Genomic DNA, 26,842 nt, shown 5'->3' on the forward strand with positions numbered 1-26,842 from the left:
TAAACACATTGGAAAATTAAGTGAGGTCAATCAAGGGTGCCCTGGCATCCAGCAGGGCTTCGATCTTACCTTGGTTTGGTGAAATATTATGGATGCTTCTGTAATGTCCTGGCCTCCATCTTGGCAGCTTGGATTTGCTATTCAGAAATGATCAGCATTGCAAATGATCTCATCGCCCAGAAGTAATCTTTAGGGAAGTGAAAAAGCAGGTATTGTAGATGGTGTTGGCACACAATAGTTCCCAGTGAGCTGTAGTGCTGACATGTGATGCCTCCCAATACAGTTTGAGGTAACTGCTGGCTCATTGATGGCTTGGCAGACATGGTATATGTTTCTCAAACTTTGACTAATGTCAAATGAAGACATGTCCAGATAGAAAAGGAAGGTTTGGTGGTAATCCTTTGTGTGAGAAAGTTCCACCAATACCTTTTAGGACATCAATTTGAAATATCAATGGACCACAATACGCTGCCAGGGAGACCTGATGATGTCAGGGCCATCACACCTCAAGCTTCAGGTCAAATTCAGTGGGCTGTCATGCTGAGTGCATAAACCCTCAGAAAACTGTGTGGGCAATTAGGTGTTCAATGCAGTTGTGTGAAGCCTACTCCCTCTGGTAGATACACCATGGTGGGTGCCAGTGGTGAAAAAGTCTGTTCTGTTTTTAAACATTGCGGGCATGTTTCCCATCATCTCTGACCATATCAGAATGTGGGTACAAAAAGATCCCTTCCTGGTGAATCACATACAGCTGGTGGTGTTGGAAATGAAAGGGGCATTACAACCAGAATTGAATCCTTTCAGGACTTGGCAAGACTAGATGTCCATTGAGGATGGCATAGTAATACGGGGAGCAAGTGTGTTTTTCCCAAGATACTGGCTGAACTCCACCAGGATCATCCTGTGATTTCCAAAATGAAGGTGTTGACAAGATGTTTTGTCTGGTGGCCGGGATCAGATGCCGGTGCAGCCATGTTTGTGGGTCAATGGCTAGAGTACCAACAAAGACAAAGATTGCCACCAGCAGCTGCACCACATCCATAGAACTGGTCAGGTAACACCTGGACTCAGTTACACGTCAACTGTGCCAGTGCTTTCATTGTGGTTATCCATTTAATCATTGTGTACACACAATGTGGTTGGATGTGCATGTTTTGCATTTGTCAAATGTGGGGATGACAATTGAAAAGTTGTGAGGATCTTTTACAATACACAGAAACTGGACATGCTGGGCACAAGTAGCAGGCCATCATTTAGCAGGAGGGAGCCTTTTGTCTTTCCTAAAGTGGAATGATATTCAGCATGTAAGGACAGCTGCATCTGTTGTCTGATAGTCTGGGGGAAAGAGCAGTCCCAACATTGAAACAAAGTTTAAAGATACAGCCTGCAACTTTAGTCAATACCCAAGTGTCCCAATTTGTGATTGATTATAGAACCAGCACTCACACAAATACATGAACAGAAGCACTGGTAATGCAGAGAAGACTCCACTCCAGATTAAATCTGATGTTCTTCCACCTTGTGCAGTGTGTGAAAAAGTGTCATGAACGCCAATGCTGGCCGGAAGACATTTCTATACGAAAGAGGCAGGTTAGTCCAGGAGACAAAATTTGCTGTTACAACAATTGGAATTACCATGCATGCGTAAGAGGCATGGTCCAATGATGTACATTTCTCAAGGCAGAGAGGTGATCCTGATTCAGTATTTGTGTCAACTAATAGCTATAACATCAAAAGTGGGGCAGGAAGAAAACATACCCAGCCACTCGGAACATCCAACAGGCTGCCAGAAACTGTGGGTTCTCCCTGTCCTCCCAGTGTCCAAGAAACCTCTGAGAGCAAGATGGACATGGCAGATGTCGCAGCCTTGATGCCATTACCACCAGCAGAAAAAGATGAATTCCTGCTGAGATGCTCAATGGGCAAGAGGTAGGCCGCAGTCCAGTACATGCCAGCAGTAGCTGAGCCAGACTCCGTGGAATCAAATCAGTTCCCATATACTTTACACACACACACACACACACATTTTACATCGGGTCTTTTGTAGCATCTCCTAGTTGAGGTGACCTGCAAATGCATCCAAGCTGTCACTGATGCCTCTTTCTCCAGATTACACTTGTTTTACATCATTCACCCATAACAAGGAGAGCCAAGCAACCTGGGCAGTGGGATTCTCTGCCATCACTTCCTTCCCCCAGCTGTAGGGTGCCATAGCCTGTACCCATATTGCTTTCAGACTGCCCTATCACAAACCTGCAGAGTGGAAAGGTTTTGTCACTTCCACAATGTTTAACTTATCGATGTTTAACCATCGATGCCAGAGTTTGGAGGATTGTTTCAGACTGTCTTGGAGCTGCCATGATGTTGATGAAGACAAGTCCCGAGATCCTGCCTCCTTCCAAAGACCTTGGGCCACAGAAGAAGAACTGCAGGGAATTAAATGAAAAATTCTCTAAATTTGGTTCATAACATGTTTTTCTTTTCTTGTTATTCTTTCCTGAGATGTGGCTTTTTTGGTAAGGCTGCCAGTTGTTTTCCATCTATTATTACCTTTGAACTGAGTGTCTTACTTGACTATTTCAGATGTCAGTTAAGAGCCAACGTAATTGCCATGGTTCTGGAGTTTCACTAATAAACCTGTAATCTGAGAATCAACAATGGTTATATGGTCATCATAGGCTAGTGTTTAAATCCAGATTTTATTGAATTCATATTTCACCATCAATTGTGGTAGTATTCAACACCATGATTTCCAGAACAGTAGGTTAGTGCTCAGGATGACCACATGACAATAATGCCATAAGAAACAGGAACAGGAGTAGGTCCTTAAGCTCTTGATCCTGCTCCACCATTCAATAGATCGTGACTGATCCAACATTCCTCACTTTCACCTTCCTATGCTTTTGTTGGAAGCCTTGATTCCCAGACTGATCAAGAATCTATCCATCTCAGCCTTAAATATACCAAGGACTCTGCCCCCACAGGGGGCACTGTGACAAGGACTTCCAAAGACTCAGAGAAGAAATTCTTCCTCATTTCAGTCTTAAACTGGCACCCCTTGATTCTGAGACCATGCTTTCTGGTCCTAGACTCCCCTATGACGAGAAACCGCCTCTCAGCATTTTCCCTGTAAAATCCCTTAATAATCCCATATTTTTCAGTTAGATCATTCTTCTAAGTTCCAGTGAGTAGAGTCCCAACCTGTTTAGCATTTGCTATTTAGACAATCCCTGCTCACTGGGGATTAGCCTAGTATTCTCTCAACTGCCTCCAATGAAACTTCCCCAAACAAAGGAACCAAAACTGCCCACATTACTCAAGACTGATAGAAGTTTATAAAAGAATGATGGGTATGGATAGAGTTAATGCTAGTTGTCTTTTCCCAAGGGTGGGCATTTCAAGACTAGGGGGCACATTTTTAAACAGAGAGAAAAGAGATTTTAAAAAGATGAGGAACTTTCTTTGTGCATAGGGTGGTTTGCATGTGGAATGAACTTCCTGAGAAAAGGGAGGATGTGGGTACAATTATAAGGTTTAAAAGGCATTTGGATAAGTACATGAGTGGGAAAGGCTTGGAGGGCTATGGGCCAGGAGCGGGCAGGTGGAACTAGTTTAGTTTGGGATAATATTCGGCAAGGCTTTGTTGGACCGGAGGGTCTGTTTCCGTGTTGTATGACTCTATGTGGTCTCACCAGTAAGTCTTCCCCACTCTTACACTCCAATCTCCTTGAAATAAGGGTCTATGAATGTTATCAAGATGCTAGTGCCTCCCTGAGGCAATGGCAAAATGAAGATATAACACTGCCCATGCTTCCACCAGGGCCATAGTTGAACAATCATAACTCAACCACTTCAAGATGAGTTGGAAGCTCCAGTGGGGCATTGGAGTATACATCAGAAATGGGGCACGATGCCTTTCTCAAGTGCAGTTGACAAACAGGGTGTGGACTGTCAGCAGAGGAAATAGGGGACCAGCAGTAATCTTCTGAGAGTGAAGATAAAGACAAGGACATTGAACAGGGTGAACATAGATGAGAGCAGACATACCTACATTAGAGGGTAATGCACTGTCAAAGACAAGAAAACAGAAAGAACTGAATTGCAACACGTGTCTAGGATGAATAAACTGGGTTTAGACTTCCTCATGTATAATTGTTTTTGGTTATATGGTAGCAACCATGGTTCGGGCAAAATATATGTTGACCAAGTTATTTTTGTAATCATCATCCAACATTCCTGTTGTTGAGTAAATGTGTTTTTAATCATATTAATGTATGCTTGGTGAAGGTAAAGGTAAAGTCCACATAGTCTGAGTAGACCGTGGGTTGTTCTCATCACAGAGAGATGTGTATGCTCAGTTTGTACTGTCTAGTATCTCCACGTCATAGACCCTTCAAACTGTTGAGGAGATAGCAGCAGTCAGTGAAAAAGGGACACTAACATAGCTTGCTGCTAAAGTTCGGTGGTTTTATAGCCTGCAGTCAAAATATGTAATTCAGTGTAATGTCATCTCTCACACTAGTAAGTTAAGAGCATTCCTGAGGCATTTTATAAGAATGATCCCAGGAATGAAAGGCTTGTCACTTGTGGAGCGGTTGAGGACTCTGTGTCTGGACGCAATGGAGTTCAGAAGAGTGAGGGAGATCTGATTGAAACTTACAGAATACTGAGACCCCGTGGTAGACTGGATATGGAAAGGTGTTTCCACAAGCAGGAGAGATGAGAACCAGAGGACATAGCCCCAGAATGAAAAGGTGATGTTTTAAAGCTGAGAGAAGCTACAGACCAGTAAGCCTGACATTGGTGGCAGGCAAGTTGTTAGAGGGAATCCTGACGGACAGGATTTACATGTATTTGGAAAGGTGAGGACTGAGTAGGAATAGTCAACATGGCTTTGTGTGTGGGAAATCATGTCTCACTAACTTGACTGTGTTGGTTCAGAGAAGTAACAAAGAGGATTGATGAGGGCAGAGCGGTAGACGCATTCCATGTGGACTTCAGTGTGGCGTTCGACAAGGATCCCCATGGTAGACTGGTTAGCAAGATTAGATCTCATGGAGCACAAGCAGAACTAGCCACTTGGATGCAGAACTGACTTTTAAGGTAAAAGACAGAGGGCGGTGGCGGAGAGTTGCTTTTCAGACTCGAGGCCTGTGACAGTGGTGTGCCACAGGGATCGGTGCTGGGTGCACTGCTTTTCATCATTTATATAATGATTTGGATGTGAACATAGGGGATAAGTTAGTAACTTTACAGATGACACCAAAACTGGAGGTGCAGTGGATGGCAAAGAAGGTTATCTCAGAGTACAACAGGATCTTGATGAGATGGGCCAATGGGCTGAGGAGTGGTGCATGTATGGAATGAGCTGCCAGAGGAAGTGGTGGAGGCTGGTAGAATTATAGCATTCAAAGGGCATTTGGATTGGCATATGACGAGGAAAGGTGCAGAGGGATATGGGTCAAGTGAGGGCAATTGAGTCAAGATGAGGTTAGGAGAACTGGTCAGCACAGTTGGATTGATGGGACTGTTTCTGCATTGTACATCTCTATGACTCTGTAACCCCCTCCACCCAGTACATTCCTCCCTATCTCTGTAACTTCATCCAGCCCTGACACCTTCCCTATTTCCAGAACCTCCTCCACCCCCTACACCCCAACCTATCTCTGAAACCTCCTCCAGTCCCAATAACCCTCTCTTAGCTGTAACATCAATGCTCATTCTCACTCCATGATGTCAGCCCTCCTACGATCCCAGCCTCTTGACCATCCCCTAATTCCATCACTCCACCGGCCTTCAGCTGCTTGGGCCCTCCATGTTATCATCTCATAAGACTTTGAGCAGTTTGCATTTCCCTTCTCTGATGAATCCTGTCCATTTTTTCCTGGAAACAATGTTATACCTGTTGTGGATTTACTAGAGCAATTCAGGAAGGGTCCCTCAACAGCACCTTGTAATCCCAACATCAATTTCACCTTGAAGACAAGGCCAGCAATATGATGCAACACTACTCCTTCTGCAGTTACTCTCCACTTCACCCTTAATCCCAACTTTGAAATTAATCATCCTTCCTTCAGTTTTTCTGGGACAGAATCCTGGGACTCTCTCCCATGTGACTTTGCATTTGTGGTTAGGGTTGTTAAAACACAGTGGGGTTAAAGAGGAGAGTTCCTTATCATTTATGCCGGAGAGATTAGGGGGATGGGTAACAAGGCTGTCCCAGTCAGTGATGCCCACTTCATGTGAATCCACAAACAAGTCTGTCATTGTGATGTTGCCATGGGAATGCACATTACATTCCTATTCTGAGGGATACACAGGAACAGTAGGAAATGAGACTTGGTCGAATCAGTCAAAGAGCCAAGATGTTTCCCATCAGTGTCCCAGCGAGATGTGGACAGTTACAAGGGGAGTCAGGGTGAAACAATACCTGCTGGAGTGTGATGACCTTCATTGTTCAGCTCTCTGAATATTGGAGTTGGGATGGCGTGCTGAGGTTGGTCAGGAAGTTGGTAAGGCCAGTTCTGGAAGACTGTGTCCTGTTCTGCTTACGCTGCTGTAGGAAGGATATTATTAAATTGGAGATGGTTCAGAAAAGATTTACCAGGACGTTGCCAGGAGTGCAGGGTTTGAGATATATAAAAATAGACTGGAGAGGCTGGGGACATTTTACAAAGAACATTACAGCACAGGAACAGGCTCTTCAACACTCCAAGCCTGCACTGACACATTTTGCCTTCCATATTAAAACTGTCTTCACTTACAGGATCCGTATTCCCCTGTTCCCTTCCTATTCATGCCTGCTGCTGGATGCTTCTTGAAAATTACAATTGTATCTGCTTCCATTGTCTGTTCTGGCAGCGTGTTCCATGAACTCGCCACCCTTTCCATGATAAACATGCTTCACTTATCTCTTTTAAACACCCCCTGACCCCTGCACCTTGAACCTGTGTCCCCGAGTAACTGACTCTTCCACCCTGAGAAAAGGCCTCATACTTTCCACCCTATCCATGCCATTCACAATCTTATAAACTTCTATAAGGTCACCCCTCAACCTCCTGCATTCTAGTGAAAACAAACCCAGTCTATCCAATCTTTCTTCACAGGTAAAATCCCCCATTCCAGGCAACGTCCTGGTAAACATTTTCTGTCCCCTCTCTAAAGGATCCATATCAGAACTGTACGTGTTTTTCACTGCAGCATAGGAAATTGAGGGGTGACCTTGTTGAGGTTTATAAAATCATGACAGTGATTGATAAGGTGAATGACAAGGGTCTTTTCCCTAGTGTGAGGGAGTTCAGACTCAGGGCCATGTTTGTAAGGTCAGAGGAAAAAGATTTAAAGATTGAGGAGCAACTCTTTTCCCCAGAGTGGTTTGTGATGGAATGACCTTCCAGATGAAGTAATGTATGTGAGCACAGTTACAATGTTTAAAAGATGCCAGCTCTTGATGCCAGTCGTTTTTTTTTCTTGATTCTGTGCTACTGAATGTCCAAATTTCTGTGACATGCATTTCCAGAGGACTAACATGGCAAGGGAGTACATGTTAAATAGGAGGACCCTGGCAAGCACAGAAGATTAGACGGATCCTGGTTTGTGTGTCCAGCCATCCGTGAAGGCAGTAGGATAGGCAGGTAAGGGAATTAAGAAGGATCAAAGCCACTGAATACATGAGCAGGGAGGTGTCATGTTGGAGTTTTACAGGATTTTGATGAGACCACAGCTGGAGTACTGTGTGCGGTTCTGGTCAGCGCATTATAGGAAGGATGTAATTGTACTGGGGGGGGGCAAAGGAGATCCACCAGGATGTTGCATTACATTGAGCATTGCCTAAACCTGCAGGAGTGTTCTGCTGTCTGCGTGTGTGTGTGGCTATGGTAACCCACCCAGCCTGCACATCCCTGGACATTATGGGCAATTCAGCATGGCCAATCCACCTAACTTGAACATCTTTAAAATCAGAGCACCCGAAGGGTACCCAAGCAGACAACATGCAAAACTACACACAGCCACCCAAGGCTGGAATCAAACTCTGGTCCCTGGCACGATGCTCTATCAATGCTAACCTCTGAGCCACTCTCAGCCAGGGGAATTGTTTTTTTGGATTCATATCAACTTGCTGTGCTCAGATTCACAGCTTTATTATGAATGGTCAAATCACCATCATTCCAATTTCGCATGAGAGAGAGAGAGAGCGAGAGAGAGAGAGAGATGGTGGTGAAGTTTGATTTACTATTGTCACTTTTTTTCAAATAAATTCATGGGATGGGGGCATCGTTGGCTAGGCCAGTATTTATTGGCCATCCCTAATTGCCCAGAGGGCAGTTAAGAGTCACAGGACAAACAGGTAACCACCTTCCAGTCTCCTGACCCTCTCTTCATCCAAGGGATACCCCTCCCACATTGTTGTGGGCTCAATGGAAGGTTCCTTCCTGAAAGAGCATCTCAGTCCAGGCTGGGGCGTGGTTTATTGGGCTTGGCTGGCTCTGTGTTCTCTCTGGTGGTAGGTTCTCCGATCCAGACTGCTCACCATTGCGATCCTCTCGTTTACTTCACCCGGGCAACACCGGTCCAGGAATGGCCGGAGAGAAGCGGAGACCAGGGAAGGAAATGCCTGTAGCCAAGCAAGCAGGCAACGAGAGGAGCCTGGACTCCGACAGAGAAACAACGGAACATTGGCTGGGTTTCATCCAGAGGAGGGCAGGAGGAGTTACCGAGAGAGAGTTACAGAGGGAGAGGGAGAAGTTACAGAGAGAGGCAGAGAGGAGTTACCCAGAGAAAGAGAGAGTTATCGAGAGAGGGAGGAGAGGAGTTACTGAGGGAGAGGGATGAGTTAGTGGAGGAGAGGGATTACAAAGGGAGAGGGGTTATAGAGGGGGAGGGGTTACAAAGAGGTAACGGAAAGAGGGAGAGGTGTTAAAGTGGGAGAGGAATTCCAGAGGGAGAGCAGTTCTGGGGGGAGAGGGAGTGAAAGTCGGAGCCATTCGTTGAATCTTGGGGAAAAGGGAAGACAAGAGTCTCACAAGGAGAGAGGACTGGCTGGGGCGACCTCTCCAGCAAATTGCAATCACTCCTTCCCCAAGGCCTGGTGGAGGCAATGCTGCCCAGCACAGAAGGCATCCATTCTGCATTTACCTATTGCCTATAGGCTGGGGACACTGCTCTCTGGAAAGTGCCATGCCCAAGCTGAGCCAGCATTGTGCCCACTGTTCATGCCTCAGATCAGTGCTGTGTGTGTTCAGGGTGGTCTTGTTGTGCCAATGGCTGCTGGTCCAAAGAGGAGGGGGCAGGCTGACTCTCAGGCTGGTGAAACCAGGCACCAGTCCAATGCAGGAACACCTCCTGTTGGTCGAGGAGAACTCCACCTGTTGGCACATCATCCAGGGGGACAGGCAGGAGTTGGAAAGGGCCCTCTTCAACTCTGTCTCCCTCAAGCACCAAGCCTGAACATGACCCGAAATTGCAGATCGTTTGTGAGGGCCCGCAAGTATATCACTGTCCCCCTGAGCCCTGAGGAGGAACACTTCCCCTTGGCTTACTCCATGGTCATCCACCAGAGCATTGAGATGTTCAAGAGGCTTCTACGGAACATTTACGCCCCACAGAATGTCTACTTTATCCATGTGGACCGCAAATCCCCGAGTCCATTTCATGCGGCCGTTCAGGCCATCGCTTCGTGTTTCCACAATGTCTTTGTCGAGGCCAAGCTGGAGTGGGTCACCTATGCTGGCTGGAGCAGAGTTCAGGCGGATCTCAACTGCATGAAGGAGCTGCTGGAGAGCCCTGTCCCCTGGAGGAACTTCATCAATGTATGTGGCCAAGACGTCCCCCTGAAGACCAACTGGGAGATAGTCCGCGGCCTCAGAGCTCTGAACGGCTCCAATGTGATTGAGTCAGATCCTGCGCCAGGGTTCAAAAAGGTAACCGCCTTCCTGTCTGCTGGGCCTCTCTTCATCCAAGTGTTTTCCATCCTCCCTCTCTCCATCATTTCTCTCTCCCCTCCAGTCCTTCACTCCTGTCTGTACAAAGAGAGACAGGGTTGTTAAAACTGTTCAGTTGCATGGAGGGAGGTTCAGAATGTACAAAGGAATATAGAAGAGTTGGAGAGTTGAGCTGCAAACAGAGCAGAAGGGCAATTGACGTTTCAGGCCCCTATGCGCCTTCTGGCTCTTGACTGCTTTGAGACACCTTCCGACCACCTCTAGGACAGCACATCCAGATTACCCTTTCTCAGGACGACAGCGTTCAGAATGGCCTACCCACCTACTAGCTCTAGGAGCAACTGGCATCAAGGTGGCCTACCCACCCTCTGGTTCTTGGGGTGACAGCTTTCAGGACGATCCATGAACGTCCCAGCTCACAGTAAAGCCTGCCAGACCAAGGGACACACATGACACACAAGACAGGTTTACCCACCATCTAGCTCTCGGGGAGACTGTCATCAGGGTGGTCTACCCGCCTACCCGGGACAGCCTACCAACCTTCAGGTTCACAGGATGGCCTACCTGCCCTCCAGCTCTCGAGGTGACAGCTTTCAGGATGACCTATAAGCCTCCCAGCTCACAGTAAGACCTACCAGACCCAGAGACATGCAAGACAGTGCAGGTGATAAGCCCAACAAACCATATGACAGTTAATTACCAACAAACAGAGTCCTTTCTAGTCCAGAGTCCATTAGTACAGGCATTTCTCTTCAAAATGTAGAGTCCATTTCCAGGCCTGAGGGGTGGAGAAAGTGCCATACAAGGCCTTGAAGAGACCACATCAGAATCAGTCTGTACATTTTTCTCTCATTTAAAACATAAAATAATTATATTGACAGCAAGTTTCACCTGCCTTTTTCATGGGATGAAGGCTTTATCTTATGAAGGAAGGTTGAACAAATTGGCCTTAACACATTTAAGTTTGAAAATCTGAGAAATCTTTTTGAAATGTATAAATTTCTCTGAGGGAACATAAGGTGGTTGATGGGACATTGCTTTCTCTTGTAGGTTTGACAAGATGTTTTGTAGAATAAGATATTGTCAGACTCCTACAGCACTGAAAAATACCCTTTCATCCAACTCATCCATGTCAACCAGGTATCCTAATTGAAACTAGTCCCATTATCCTGTGTTTGGTCCATGTCCCTCTACACTTGTCCAATTTATGTTGTCTGTGAAATCTTGTAATTGTACCCACTACAACAATTCCTTTTGGCAACTTGCTCCGTATTTGCACTACCCTCAGGTCTCACCTTAATCCTATGCCCTCTGAGTTTGGACTCCCCCATCCTGGGGCTATTCACTTTTATTGATTTCCCACACAATTTTATAAACATCCAATACTCCAGTGAGAAAAGTCCTAGCCTATCTAGCCTCTCCTTATAACTAAAACCCTGCAGTCCTGGCAACATCTTTGTAAATTTATTCTGCATCCTTTGTAGTTTAACAACATCCTTCCAATAGCAGGGCGATCACAAATTTACCCAGTACTCCAAAAGTGACCTCACCAAATGCCTTGCAGAATTATTTTCCCCTGAGAGGGCTGTGGCACTGTGTAAATCTCTTCTGTACAAAGTTGCGAAGGCTGAGTTGATGAAGTTGTGAAAGGGTGAGCAAGCTGACCGTTTTTTAAAAAAAGATAAGGACCCCGGGGCAACCGATAGAAATGTGGTATTGAAATTGTAACCAGATGAGCAGTGATCTTCTTGAATGGAGGAGCAGACTTGAAGGGACGAATGGCTGACTTTTGCTATGACATTGGTGGAGACAGGTTATGCCTTAGTTCAAGTAAAGAGTAGGGAGTTTTCTGACCACTCAGCTGAGGAAAGGGCTTTGGTGTCCCTCCTGATAACATGAACCTTGAAGTTAATCTCCCTCTGCACCAGTCACAGAATTAAAGAATTCTTGCCGAAGGATGCCATTCAGCCAATCGTGTCTGTAATTATTCCACATCTAGTACCAATCTCCTGCATTTCCACACACAACTCTGGCAACATTGTTGTAAATCTTTTCTGAACCTTTTCAAGTTTCACAACATCCTTCCCATAGCAGGGAGACTAGAATTCCATGCTGTATTCTAGCAGTTGCCAAATCCAATGTCTTGTTCAGCCACAGCATGACCTCCCAACTCCTACACACAATGCACTGACCAAGAATGGCAAGCGTAGCAAACACCTTCTTCAATACGCTGTCTATCTGCGACTCCCTTTTCAAGAAACTATGAAACTGCATTCCAAGATCTCTTGTTTCATCATCACTCCCCAGACTTCACCATGAAGTGTATTATTCCTGCCCTGATTTGCCTTTCCAAAATGGAACACCTCACATTTATCGACATTAAACTCCATCTGGCATTCCTCAGCTTATTAGCCCATCTGATCAAGACCCCGTTGTACTCTGAGGTTGACTTGAAATATTACTCTGGATGTAGGTTTGCTGGAAGGTTCATTTTAGATGTTTCGTCGCCATACTAGGCAACATCTTCAGTGAACCTTCCAACTCAGCAAACAAACCTACATCGAGAATCTCAACCTGAACTACAAATTATCTCAAACTTTGTTGATATATTACTGTCATGTATCTCAAGTTACAGTAAAAAATGTTGTCTTATGTGCTTTACAGACAGATATCGATAGGTTAAGTTGGCAAAAATGTTGGCAAATGGAGTGCAATGTTGGGAAAATGTGAAGTTGTTCATTTGGAAGGGAAATCAAAAGAATAGAATATTATTTAAATGGAGAAAGCTTCAGAAAGCTGCAACACAAAGGGATTTGGGGGAACTAGTGAATGAAACATGGAAAGCTTGCACATGGGGGGCAGCAGGTAATTGGGAAGACTAATGGAATATTGGATGAAAACAAATTTCTGGAGAGACTCAGCAGGTTGGGTAGCATTCGTGGAGAGAAAACAGAGTCAATGTTTTGAGTCTGGTGATCTTTCTTCAGAACTGAAGTGGAATGTTTGCCCTTATTTGAAGGGGGTTGGAGTATAAAAGTCAGGAAATCTTACTACAACTGTGCAAGGTGCTTGTGAGAGCACATCCGGAGTACTGTCAGCACTTCTGGTCACCTTATTTAAGAAAACATGTTGTTTCATGGGAGGAAGTTAAGAAAATGTTCAGTGGGATGGCCCCCATTATGGATGGATTGTCTTAAAAACAAAAGGCTAAACAGGATTCTACTCACTGGAGTTTAGAAGAACGAGAGGTGACCTCATTGAAATGGACAGGATTAAGAGGCTTGACAGGACAAATGCTGAAAGGATGTTTCTCCTCATGGGAGTGTCCAGGACCAGGGGGTGTATTGTCTCAGAATAAAGGGGCACCAGTTTAAGACTGAGATGAGGTGGAATTTCCTCTCTCAGAAGTCTGTGAATCTTTGGAATTCCTTGCCACAGAGAGCTGTCCTTGTATATATTTAAGGCTCAGATGGATAGATTCTTGGTCAGTGGGGAATTAAGGGTTATGGGGGATAGGGCAAGAACATGGTTGTGAGGAATGTTGAATCAGCCATGATCCTAGTGAAGCTGGCTTGAGGGACCAAATGGCCGACTCCTGTCCCGACTTGTTAATGGTCTTACATTTACTGATGAAACTGTTCAAAGATGTTATCGCACAACTCTGGAGCAGAAGCGACTTGAACCTGGGTCTCCGAGGCTCACACCGCATGGATCCTAGTTTACTTTATATCATGCACTTGACATTGATGCTGGTAGTTATGGCTGCAATTCGCACCAACCTGCCTTAGATCAAATTAATGAAGCAAAGCCACTGCAGGTTTGCAAAAGGTAAGTCTCCAACCTCGCATCATGCATTGATGAAGCAGCTGATAATTTGAATGCAGAGAATGTTGTCTGAACTGGATTCAATGAAGTGTTTCACTAGGCACTAGATAAAAATGGCTGGACAACAAAATTGACAACACAAGCCCTGATTCATGGATGTTGTTTTAGACGAGAGGTTGGTCGGTTGGTAGGTGGGAATAATCCACACAGCTGGGACATATAAACATCAAGACCCGGCGCAGGAGAAGATGATTTGGCCCTACATGACACCCACCATACTGTATGATCATGGCTAATCCTCTATCTCAATGCATCTATCTCCTCTACCACTTTCTCCCCATGCCTTTGATGCTTTTGAAACCTAAATATTTGTTAATCGCATTCTTGGATATATTGGATATATTCAATGACACAGCTTTCTGTGGTACAGAATTCCATAACTTCACTATCCTGTAAGTTAAGAAATGTTTCCGCATCTCAGCCCTAAATAGACGACTGCTTTTATTCAATATGTCAGTGATATCAATCTTGGAGTATGTGGCAAAATGCCCATATTCAGGGCAATGATAAACCTGGAGGATTGGCAAATGGTGAGGATGATGTAAATTGTCCAGAGTCATCACAATGAACAGACAGCATCCAGTCAGAGGTGAATACAGAAGAGTGTAAGGTGATATGTTTTGGGAGAAGGATGTGGAGAGGTAATAGAAATGTAATGGCACAATCGTAAAGAGTGCACAGGGTTAGAGGGATCTGGCAATAAACATTCATCAACATTAGAAGGTGGAGGAGGCCGTAAGAGGGTAGAAAAGCAGAAGTCTTCATAAATAGAGGCATTGATGCCAATAAATGGTTGAGTTATGCTGCATGTCGAATTGATTTAGCCCCAGTTGGATTGTTGTGGTCATTTCCAGTGACTTTAAAACGATGTGAGGGCCCTCAGGACAGGGAGAAGAGGAGATTTCGCAGAATGGTGCCAGGGTTTAAGTTGGATGGCTCAGTTGGAAAGGTCAACGATGCTCCCATTGGAACAAAGGAGATTGGGGTGAGGTTTATTCAATGGGTATAGGGTGAGCACTCGGTAATGAAGTCAAGGAAATATACTTCACTGCTCACCGATTGTACAAATGCAATGGAATGCAGATGTAAGATTTTGGGTTAGAGGCATGGTGAGGATAACTGAGGAATTGAAACGCAAATGAAACCTAAACTACATTTGTATGAGATGATGGCCAGTTCCGATGTAAGTTGGATTTAAAAAAAAAGTTACTTGTATGTATGCTCCCATACATACAAGGAACAAGAGTAGGCCATTGGCCCTTTTGATCCTGTTCCACCATCCACATTCCTGCATACCATCGATAATCTATCCTCCCCTTGGTAACCAAGGATCCATATCTCCCATGCATGATGCCACAAGGACCGAGGATAAAAGATATCTTTTGACACAATGTGAATAAAGTGTCTTGTGTCTTGTGGAAGGGGTGGCATGGTGTCTCAGTGATTAGCACTGTTGCCTCACAGTGCCAGGGACCTGGGTTCGATTCCAGCCTTGGGCGCCTGTCTGTGTTGAGTTTGCACATTCTCCCCACGTATGCATGGCTTTCCTCTGGGTGCTCTGGTTTCCTGCCACAATCCACAAAGATGTGCAGGCCAGGTAGATTTGTCGTGCTAAATTGTTCATCGTGTTTGGGTGCATTAATCAGGGGTAAATATCAGGTCGGGTAATGGGTGTGGATGGTTTGCTATTCAGAAGATTGGTGTGGACTTGTTGGGCCAAATGGCCTGTTTCCATTTTTGTTTTCTTCTTTAACCCCGCATTACCACCTAACTGCGGTAGTCTTATTTTTTTCCCCAGCACCCATGGTGTGTGTGTGCAGGTGTGAGACACAGTGAAAGACACAAAGTGCACAAATCTTTATTTAAATTTCCACCACCAGGAAGAAAGGAAACACCCGTGTGGCCTGTGACAAGCAGTGCCCTTCACATCAAAGGGCAATGCTGTGTGATCAAACCAGTGGAGGGGAGGGCAGGGACTAAATCAAAATAAAGGTGGAGGGGGAGATGCACTCCACTCCCTGCGGTGCCCACCTCTCCCTGAACAACTCCAGGGTGTTGGTGGACACCGCGTGCTCCTTCCCCAAGGACACCCGGGCTCTACCGTAACCGCAGAAGAGGGGCAGGCAGTCGGCCCTAACGACCCCCTCCACGGCCCGCTGCCTGGACCTGTTTATGGCCAGTTTGGCCAGGCCCAGGAGCAGACCCATGAGGAGGTCTTCAGACCTGCCCTCCCTCCTCCGTACCGGCTGCCCGAAGATCAGGAGCGTGGGACTGAAGTGCAACCAAAAGCAGAGGAGGAAGTTTTTGAGGAAATCAAAGAGGGAGTGCGAATGCCCACACCCAGTTTGCACATGGTCCACGGACTGCACAGCACCACAGAACAAGCAGTTGGGCTGGGAGTCCGTGAACCGCTGCATGCAGCACCCTCCACCCCAGATCCCCGAGAGAAAGGGGGAGGACTCCCGCATAGAGAGCCCTCCACTGGGGATCCCCACCGCCCGGTGGCAAATGGACACGCCAAGGCGTGTCCGGACGGTGGATGAGAGAGAAGAGGTGGACGGTGTGCAGCAGCAGTCTAAACAGGGCCTGCCTTTTTACGTCCCTGAAAGGAACAAAATTAAAATTCCGGAGGCGGCTCAGGTTGTGGGGCACAGGCTCCCGCGGGAAGTACGGGACCTTGGGGCCAATGTGAAATTCTGTCCGGGCTGGGGTGAGTGTGGATGGGATCCCACCATACACCTCAGCGTCCTCCAACTCGAGCACTACGTCGGGTCCGAGCACCGCCATTTTAAGGCGTCGGATGGCGGTGGTCACGTACCGGACGTCTACCGCTGCCCTGCTCGCTATGTCTTGCAGCAACGTCCAGCCCAGGCCCCCGGCACCCAGCATGTCCCCGACCCTGTTCGCCCTCACCACCATGGCCTTCCCCTCCAATAGCCACTCGAACCTGCGAGCACGGAGGTGCGGATTCCTGAGCAACGGCTCCCTGACGACAGCCGCTACTCCTGCAGGAGGGTAGGCGCGGTGCGATTCGACCATGTTCCAGACAGTGATCAGGTCCTGGTAAAAGACAGGCAGCACCTTGAGGGCGACCTCCAAACCGTCACGGTCGACGAACAGGAGCTGCATATCGTAGTTGAGGTTACGCACATGGCTGAAAAAAGTTGATAGGGCAGACATTTGAATGAGTCGTCGCTGTCACAAGGACGTGCAAGCTGTCCGAGGTTATCTAGAGTCACCAAAGCTGCCGGGCAAGCCCGGATTGGTTTTGGTCTGATAAATACACGCATCCCCGCTTGGGTCAGCGCTCGTTTGCATGTATTAGCTCTAGAATTACCACAGTTATCCAAGTAACAGTTGGAGCGATCAAAGGAACCATAACTGATTTAATGAGCCATTCGCAGTTTCACTGTACCGTCCTTGAGTACTTAGACATGCATGGCTTAATCTTTGAGACAAGCATATGCTACTGGCAGGATCAACCAGGTAAATGGCCTGTTTCCATACTGTAGAGAACATATTGTGTGGTGTCCTGCACACTGAGGGAGGAGCTTTGGCTTCAAGTCCTACTCCAGGAGCTGAAGGTGTCTTCATTGCTATTGTGAGACACCCAAGGGTATGGGCCAAGTGCTGCAAAATGGGATGAGAATAGCTCGGAGCTTGTCTTTTTGACCAGTGCAGACGCAATGGGCTGAAGGGCAACTTATTATTTTGGTGCTCTAAACCTCAATAACCAGAGAGCATGGAGTCATAGCATCATACAGTATGGAACCGACCCTTCAGTTCAACCTGTCTGCACTGACCAGTCATCCCAATCTGACCTAGTCCCATTTGCCAGCCTTTGGCACATATCTCTCTAACCTATTCCTATTCATGTCCACATCTAGATGCCTTTTAAATATTGTCATTGTACCAGCCGCCTCCACCACCTCTTGGTAGCTCATTCCAGGCACACATCATCCACTGCGTGAAAAAGTAACCTCTCAGGTCTTTCCCCTCTCACCTTAAACCTATGCTTCTAGGTTTGGACTCACCCACCCTTGGGAAAAGACCTTTGGCTATACAGCCGACGTGGAAGGAATCAAAATGGGGCAAGAACAGAAAAGGAGGTCAGCTAAACAATTCTGAGCAGCAACAGAAAAGTGTAGCCAAGCACGTATGCAAGCTAGCTAGCTTACTGAAACTGGCTCCAGTTAAGTGAGAAGACAGGAAGACCAAAACAACACTCAACAGGTTATGTAGAAGTTTAAGGTCAATGATCTAATGCTAAACATCATGTACCTAGATCAGGATCTGATTGATCAGTTGCGTTGCTAAGGCTTGAAATCAAAATGTAATGCATGAAAAGGGAACGCTGATTCGTGTGTAAAAGTGTGATTGCAACTGCCTGTTTCAAACTCTCCAGGCAAGGGTGGGCTTTGACCCGGCTGGTTGAGTCTTCTTGCATGTATGTGGTAAAGAAAGCTGTGTGAGGTGTACTATCATCCGGCTGATCATTTCAACATCTATCCATGCCCCTCCTGATTTTATGAATTTCTGTAAGGATACCCCTCAGTATCCGACACTCCAGGGAAAATAGCCCCAGCCTATTCGACCTCTTACTGGAGCTCAACCGCTCCAATCTCGGCAACATCCTGGTAAATCTTTTCTGCACCCTCTCAAGTTTAACAACATCCTTTCTTTCGAAGGGCAACCAGAATTGTATGCAGTATTTTAAAAGTGGCCTCACCAATGTCCTCTACAGACAGTAGATCACACTTGGTAATGGCAAAGGCATATCAGAGATAGTCAAAGATACTCCTACTTATAGACAATAGGTGCTGGAGTAGGCCATTCGGCCCTTCGAGCCAGCACCACCATTCATTATAATCATGGCTGATCATCCACAATCAGTATCCTGTTCCTGCCTTATCCCCATAACCCTTGATTCCACTATCTTTCAGAGCTCTATTCATCTCTGTTACAGTTGCAACATTACATCCCAACTCCTATACTTATTGCACTGACCAATGAAGGTAAAGGTATCAAACACATACTTCACCACCCTGTCTATTTGCAATGCAACTTTCAAAGAACTATATCCCTGCACACCATGTCCTTCTCTCTAAGGCAAAAGCACTGTGTTCAAGTCCCACTCCAGGAGTTGATGACCACAGGAAAGTGTCTCCATTGCACTGGTGAGACATGAAAGGCGATGTTCCCAGTGCTGGAAAATGAGACTGGAGTAGCAAGGAGCCTGTTTTGCCAGCGCAGACACAATGGGCTGAAGGATCTATTTTTCTGGTGCTCTCAACCTTTATGACCAGAGGGCACAGCTTGAAGTGTATTTTTGGAGCCAGATCCACTGGGAGAGTTTGAGGATGAGTTTTATGTTGGCTCAGCGAATGAGCATTGGGAGATGGTTTGGGAGGCAGGGATATGGGGAAATAGGCAGGTGACTGGCACTAGGCAATATGAGTGCGAAAGGCCTGAGGGGCTGAATGGCCTTGTTCTCCACTGTAAGGTGAGTAACTGAGAGAAGGAGTGTGCATGGATCTTGCTGGAGCTGGAGGCAAGGAGAGTGCAGAGGAATTGGGGAGGGAAAAATCCATAGGCGAAGTTGAAAAGCTATCATTTCTACTTTCTCGTTTTCTCACTCTCTCTTGCGCTTGTCTTTTAGAAACGTTGGCAATACCACCACGATACCCTCGAGCAATTCGTCTTGACGGCGCAACTGAAAGACTAGCCGAACATCAGCACCTCCATTTTGGTGGGCAGTGCCTACTTCATGGCCACCAGAGAGTTTGTCGGCATGTGTTTGCCAGTGCTGAGATCCAGGCCTTCCTCAAGTGGTCGGAGGACACCTACAGCCCGGATGAATGATGTGTGGGATACCCTGCACAGAATGCCCAATGTACCCGGTTCAATCCCGTACACCAAAGGGGCCACCAGAACACTTGGCCGGGCAGTAAAGTGGTCCTTTGAGGCTGGTGACGTTGCGAGGGGTGCCCTGTACCCTCCCTGCACGGGAAGGTATCGCCACTTGGTTTGTGTGTATGGGGCAGGAGATCTACAGTGGGTGGTCCATCAGAGATATTTCCTTGCAAATAAGTTTGACCCCAACATGGACAACACAGCAGTACAGTGCATGGAGAAATATCTCCGAAACAGGACACTTGGTAAAACGTGGGCTGGGTTGGAGGTTGGGACAGAGTAAACCTCGGTGATGGTGGTAGGCGCGGTGGGTGAGACATCGGAAACACTGAGAGACTGAGCACTGTGAGACTGTATACTATACCCCTGGCTGTTGTGGAGGCCAGGCACTGTGAAACTGCATGCTGCAACATTGCCACTGTAGCACTAGGCAGTGTGAGGCTGGGCACTATAGTGTTGGGCACTGTGGAGATTGGATACCTTAATACTATCCACTGTAACACTGGGCACTGTGAGACTTAGCACTGTAACATTAGTTACTGTGAAAGTCAAAATGTGCAGTGCTGGAAAAGCACGGCAGGTCAGGCAGCATCCAAGGAACAGGAGAATCAATGTTTCAGGTATAAGCCCTTCATCAGGAATGTGGGGGAATAAGGGGGTTGAGAGATAGAGCGAGGGTGGGGCTTTTGGGGGAAGGTAGCTGGGAAGGTACTCAGTTATTCCAGCTGTGGAGGGGGGGTGTGTGATTGCGATTAGCCAGTGGGGAAGATTGAACATATAGTTAGGAAGGAAGATGGACAGTTCAAGAGGAGAGAGCCGACTTGGAGGGGTGGATCTGGGATGAGGTGGGTGGAGAAGAGAGATTAGGAAACTAGTGACGTCAATGTTGATGCCCTGTGGTTGAGGGTCCCAAGGCAGAAGATGAGGTGCTCTTCCTCCAGTCGATGGATAGCTTGGATTTGGTGGTGTAGGAAGTGTCATTGTGGAGTGGGAGGGGGAGTTGAAGTAGTTGGCCGCAGGTCGATGGGGTTATTTATGCCCAGTCTCTCAGGGACACATCCACCAATAATACTCAACACTGCCTGCGTGGGCACTGCATTACTGGAACACTGCCCGCGTGGGCACTGCATTACTGGAACAGTGCACAAGTGAGCACAGTACAGCTGGACACTGCAAGACCACTTTGTGACCATCACTTTTTTTTTTATTTTTCTCATTTTGGTTTGGAACTGTGAACTGAACTCTGAACAGTGGCTAGTTCTTCTTTTAAAAAAAAACTGGAGAGACAAAAGACTGGTGTTTGCTGTTAGGATCTGGCCAGGAAAGATAATGCAGGTGAATTACAGCTCTCTGAACACAGCAGACAATTCAGCACTGAGATGTAGTTCTGCTCAGGGACTGACAGCTGGATGGATATTGAATGGGTCAGTCAGTAAGAGGAATGCTGCCTGGCAAGTAACCACAGAGAATGGGGAGAGAGAACGCAAAAACCATGAGTGATCTCGCTCTGACTGGATTTTGGGCTTGGAGGAAGTGCTTCTTTGGAAGTTGCTGGACTGGTCTGGTCTTCTTTTTTGGTTTGACTTCGTCTAGTTATTTCCCCAGTTGTTAACTTGTTAAAAGGTCTGAGATGAGAACGAGAGTCTTCAGGAATGAGTATTAGTCTCCACAGGTCTTCAGAATTTGTTCGCATTGACTGGTGATTTTAAGTTCAAACATGGTGTACAGTTCTTATGCCTGTAATACAACCCAGCATCAAAGGATTTCATGATGGCCTACTATTTATCATTGAAACTGTTATCAACTGGCAAATTAAAATTTTAAACAAGTTTATCTCTTAACTGTCTGCTGGTGTGCGAATTGGGGGGGGGGGTACATGGGTTTATGATCATGGTTAGGAACAATTGAACGATTTTGAGGGTCATTGAATGGTTGAACGTCACTGTGTTGCAAATCCAGTGATTGAGAGGCAGGTTTTGGTTGAGCTTCATTCTCCTGTGGCACTCTGGACACTGTACCTCCAGGTGCAATAACTCTGGACGTTGTCACTCCGGACACCGTACCTCTGGGCACAATAACTCTGGATATTATCACTCCTTGTATGGCACTGTCAGTCCAGACACTCCAACGCTTGACACTGTCACTCCGGTTACAACACTGTCCCTCTGGACACTATCACTAGATACTGTGAGATCAGACTGTGACACTGGACAGTGTAATGCTGGACATTGCGATGTCAGATGTTTTAACTATAGACACTAACACCGGAAATAGTGACACTGGATATCATTTGGATGCAGATAGAAATGAAAACAGTCAAAAAGAAAACAAATGAGATAGAATCTACTTGTAGAAATGGGAACTAAATGGGACTGAGTGAGAATGATTATGGCTGTCTAATGAACAGAAATCAGAACACTGCAATGATGTCCACATCTAATTGAGGATCTCGGGGTGGTTTGTATAAAGAATACCAGATATGCGGGAGTGAGTTTCAGACTGGAATCTAATCGAGGGGTTCAGGGTGGTTTCTGTACAAATGATGGAAGCTGACCTATGTGTGTGAATGGCCCGTGTTAGTCTAACATCCAGGGATTGTTTAATGGACCTTGCTTCATACTTCAAGGACTCAGACATCTCCATTTTATCTGTCTCCCGCCAAAATTGAAGCTATACAAAGAGAAATGTTGCCTCTGTAATGCCATATGTAATGCCATCTGTATACATCCAGGGCAGGTACAATCCTGGGATTGATAAGAGTAAATCTCCCTCCACTTCATCCTCATCAAACACTCCCAGGACAGAGACAGAATGGTGTTAGGTACAGAGGAAGAACTCACCTCGACATTGTTCCCATCATTGTTCCTTTGGCCATGGGTTTGAAATGCCATCCCCACATTGTCATTGACTTTAGATCTGTCTCTGAATTTTGTTTCATCATTTAGGGATGTATTCAGCCCAGTGAGCCCTCACAGCTCGCTCTCCCTCATTGTCAATGCCTATGTGTCTGTCTCTCCTCTTCTGTCTCCCTATTTCTCTCCCTGTGTGTGTCTCTCTCTCTCTCTCTCTCGCTGCCTCTCACTTTTCTGCCACCTTCCTTCATCTCTGCTTTCTGTGGGTTTCTGTGGGTTCGTGACACCATTGCGATGTTAAGAGAGAGTGTACCATGAATGTGGGCAGTAAACAAAGTCATTTCCAGCTTGGTGAGCTAGTACCACCCCAGCCTCAAATTTACCTGGACCATCTCAGACTCCTCCTTCCACTTCCTAGACCTCTCCATTTCTATCTCGGGTGACCAATGCAACACAGACAATTACTACAAACCGACCGACTCCCACAGCTACCTAGATTACACCTCCTCCCACCCTGCCCCCTGTAAAAATGCCATCCCATATTCCCAATTCCTTTGCCTCTGCCGCATCTGCTCCCAGGAGGACCAATTCCACTATCGAACTGCCCAAATGGCCTCCTTCAAAGACCGCAATTTCCCCTCCGACATGGTCGACGATGCTCTCCACCGCATCTCCTCCACTTCCTGCACCTCCATCCTTGAAACCTGCCCCTCCAATTGCCACTAGGACAGAACCCCGCTGGTCCTCACCTTCCACCCTACCAACCTCCGGATACATCGTATCATCCTGCGTCATTTCCCCACCTCCAAACAGACCCCACCACCAGGGATATATTTCCCTCCCCACTCCCTCCGCGACTCCCTCGTCAGGTCCACACCCCCCACCAGCCAAACCTCCACTCCCGGCACCTTCCCCTGCAACCAAAAGAAGTGCAAAACTTGTGCCCACACCTCCCCCCTCACCTCCCTCCCAGGCCACAATGGATCCTTCCATATCCGTTGCAAATTCACCTGCACCTCCACACACATCATTTACTGTATCCACTGCACCCGATGTGGTCTTCTCTACATGGGGGAGACAGGCCGCCTACTTGCGGGATGTTTCATGGAACACCCGCACCAACCAACCTAACCACCCCATGACTGAATGCTTTAACTCCCCCTCCCACATCCAGGTCCTTGGCCTCCTCCATCGCCAGAATTGGCCACATGACTTCTGGAGGAAGAGCGTCTCATCTTCCACCTAGGAACCCTACAACCACAAGGGATGAATGTAGATTTCTCCAGCTTCCTCATTTCCCTCCCTGCACCTTATCTCAGTCGCAACCCCCAGATTCAGCACTGCCCTCTTGACCTACAATCTTCTTCCCGACCTCTCCGCCCCCACCCCCTCTCTGGCCTATCACCCTCACCCTCACCTTCCACCTATCATATTCCCAGCGCCCCTCCCCCAAATTCCCCCCCACCTTTTATCTAAGCCCGCTTGGCACACCAGCCTCATTTTTGAACAAGGGCTTATGCCCGAAACGTCGATTTTTTTTGCTCCTCAGATGTTGCCTGGCCTGCTGCGCTTCCCCATTAAGACATTGTTGTGAAAACCCATCTGATACCTAAAGCTCACTAGTGTAAGGAAATTTGCCATTTGACCTGGTCTGGCTTACATGTGACTCCAGACCCACAGCAATGTGCTTGACCTTTAACTACCCTCTAGACAGTTGGGGATGGACAATAATGCCGGCCCAACCAATGATGCTCCCATTTGTGACCAAATTTAAATAAAGTTCTCCAGCTCTGGAACCCTCCTGGTAATCTTCCTGTGCCAATTATCCAAGATTGATGAATTCTTTGGCAATGCAGTTCAGTTCAGCTCCCAGTTCAATGTTTAGCTCAATTAACAGGGTTTGTGTAGCTCTAATTTTTAATGTTTGCTTTAATGATTAATTGCATTAGGTACTTATCTGTGATCATCATCTCAACTTGTCAAAGATCATAGAATCCCTAATTGCAGAAAGAGACCATTTGGCCCATAAAGTTTGCATCGACCCTCCACAACCCAGGCCCTGGTCATGACACGGGCTGCTTCAGGCACAGCCAACTCCATTTTCACCTGAAGCTCCATGATCAGCTTGTCTTTCTCCCTGCCTCACAATTATTCACCCCTTTGTCTGCCAGACTGCTCTTCTCTCTCTCTTTCTGGGCACCATCTATTGGAGGAGTGGGACACAAGTAAGTTGTTCTCTCTCACTGGTTCCCTTCATGCGAGTTTCAGGTCTAGTCTGGTTGACCATCTCCTCATGAAGTGACGAATTTGGTCCCTCATGTTGCTACTGCGAATCTGATGCTCCCCAGTCAGAATCTGTTCTCAGTCCTTGCCATTTGAAGCACGTCTTTGAGATGGTGTTTAAAGGGCAATCAACATTTAGGAGTGAAGTGATGTAACAATCAGCAAAAACAACCTTGACCATGTCTGTCCTGCTACCAGTTGTTAGCAAGAAGTACTTTACTGTGTTCATTGTGTGTGTTGCCAATTTCAATTTCGAAGCTGAAACCGATTAGCATTCCTGTTTTCGTTCCTCACTCATGTCTGAAACATACTTCTTTAACCATGCATTATATATCAGTCAGAACTATTTCATGTCTTCAGAAAATACTTCTGGGCCAGACCAAGTAAGATTCCCAGATTCCCTTTGGTGAAGGACATGAGTGAAGCAGATGTGAATTTACAGCAATTGGTGTTAGTTTCATAGTTCCATTGCAGGACCTAACTTTCAATTCCAGATGGATTAATTATTTGAGATTAAATTCTGCCAATTGCTGGTATTTGTATCCTGGGTGACTGCATTACAAGTCCAGTGAGGTTCCCCCAGTCCAACTACATCACAAGTTACATTATTCCCCAACGATCAACACCTTAGTTTCCAACAGCACTGTCTGTGTGTGCAGCAGCTCATTTGATTCTCTCTCCCCCACCACTTACACACATTTGTTACTGTGTAGCTGTTACAGTTTGATTTCAAAATGTGTGCATTTCAGTTGGAAAACTACAAATGATTCTGTAATTTTAACTTTATTAATTGGTTGGTTATTAATCATTTATTTCATTCTTAGATTATGGAGTAATCAGTTCATTTCAGATGGAAAGAGGGAGCTCTGATCACTGAGATAATGCAGGGCTGGTGTCTGAGCATTTGTGTGATCAAAGGATCAAGAAATTGCCAACTATTTGGACTCGATATTACAGTGTGGTGTATTTCTCTCACCTTTATAAAAGGATAAAGCAAAACACATGAGACATTACATTGACTCAAGAAAAGCAATTCCTGGAATTCTGAAATAAAAATGGGAGTGATGTAGAGTTTTCATTGTTTCAACAAGATTCAGTGGAAAATTTCAGTAGCAGCTGGTGAGCGTTGGGGTGTGGGTGATAGTCACTGTCAAGCAGAGGGAGATGGAGCTGTGATTTTGAAGGTTTTATAGAGTCCTAGAGGTCTACAGCATGGAAACAGGCTTTTCGGCCCAATTTGACAATGCCACTCAGTTTTCACTGTTAAATAGTCCCATTTGCCTGTGTTTGGCCCATATACCCCCCAGTTGTCCCTCACTCCCAGAGAATATGGATAAAGGGGACTCAGTAATAGCAGTGCAACTGAATTTCATGTTAAAATGGTGAAACTTAACAATAAGTCTCGAAACAGAAAGTAATCCTTGATGTCGAGGAAACAGCAGTAATGAGGTGAGGTGAAGTAATGCACATGGGCAGGACAAACAAGACAAGGAAATACACGATGAACAACAGGACCCTGGGAAGCATTGACAATTAGAGAGATTTGGGTGAATGTATACCAGTCTCTGAAGGTAGATAAAGAATGGAGATAATATACTTGCTTTTATTAGCCTGACATCTTGTTTCTGTCCTTGGGATTTTCACTTGCGATCTCTTCCTCCCTTGAACTCTCTTTCTCTCATTCCCTCCCTCTGACTGTCACTATCTCATTCTCTGTCTGTTTGCTCTTCTCTTTTTCTCTCAATGCATTTTCTCTCCCTTTTTCTTCCTGGCCCCTCTGCTCTGTCCCAGTGGCAGAGAAAGGGGTTTGGGAAGATTTGGACTTAGTGCCACAAGTTGCTGTACAGTTAATGCAGTAGGATACACATTTCCCCGTCTCTCCTGGGTTTTAACCTCACTGTTGTCTAAACCGGGCCAGGGAGTGGAGGGATGAGTGGAAGGGGCATAAAGTACCTTTCTCATTGAGTG

The 26,842-nt window shown here is 46.3% G+C and overlaps 1 pseudogene; it reads left to right on the forward strand.

Annotated features, from left to right (window-relative positions):
- The first annotated feature begins 1,843 nt into the window (after window positions 1-1,843).
- Window positions 1,844-20,022, forward strand: LOC132806812 (beta-1,3-galactosyl-O-glycosyl-glycoprotein beta-1,6-N-acetylglucosaminyltransferase 3-like; annotated as a pseudogene).
- Window positions 20,023-26,842: the final 6,820 nt, after the last annotated feature.

The sequence above is a fragment of the Hemiscyllium ocellatum genome, assembly GCF_020745735.1.
Source record: "Hemiscyllium ocellatum isolate sHemOce1 chromosome 15 unlocalized genomic scaffold, sHemOce1.pat.X.cur. SUPER_15_unloc_3, whole genome shotgun sequence".
In the NCBI taxonomy this organism is placed as follows: Eukaryota; Metazoa; Chordata; class Chondrichthyes; order Orectolobiformes; family Hemiscylliidae; genus Hemiscyllium; species Hemiscyllium ocellatum.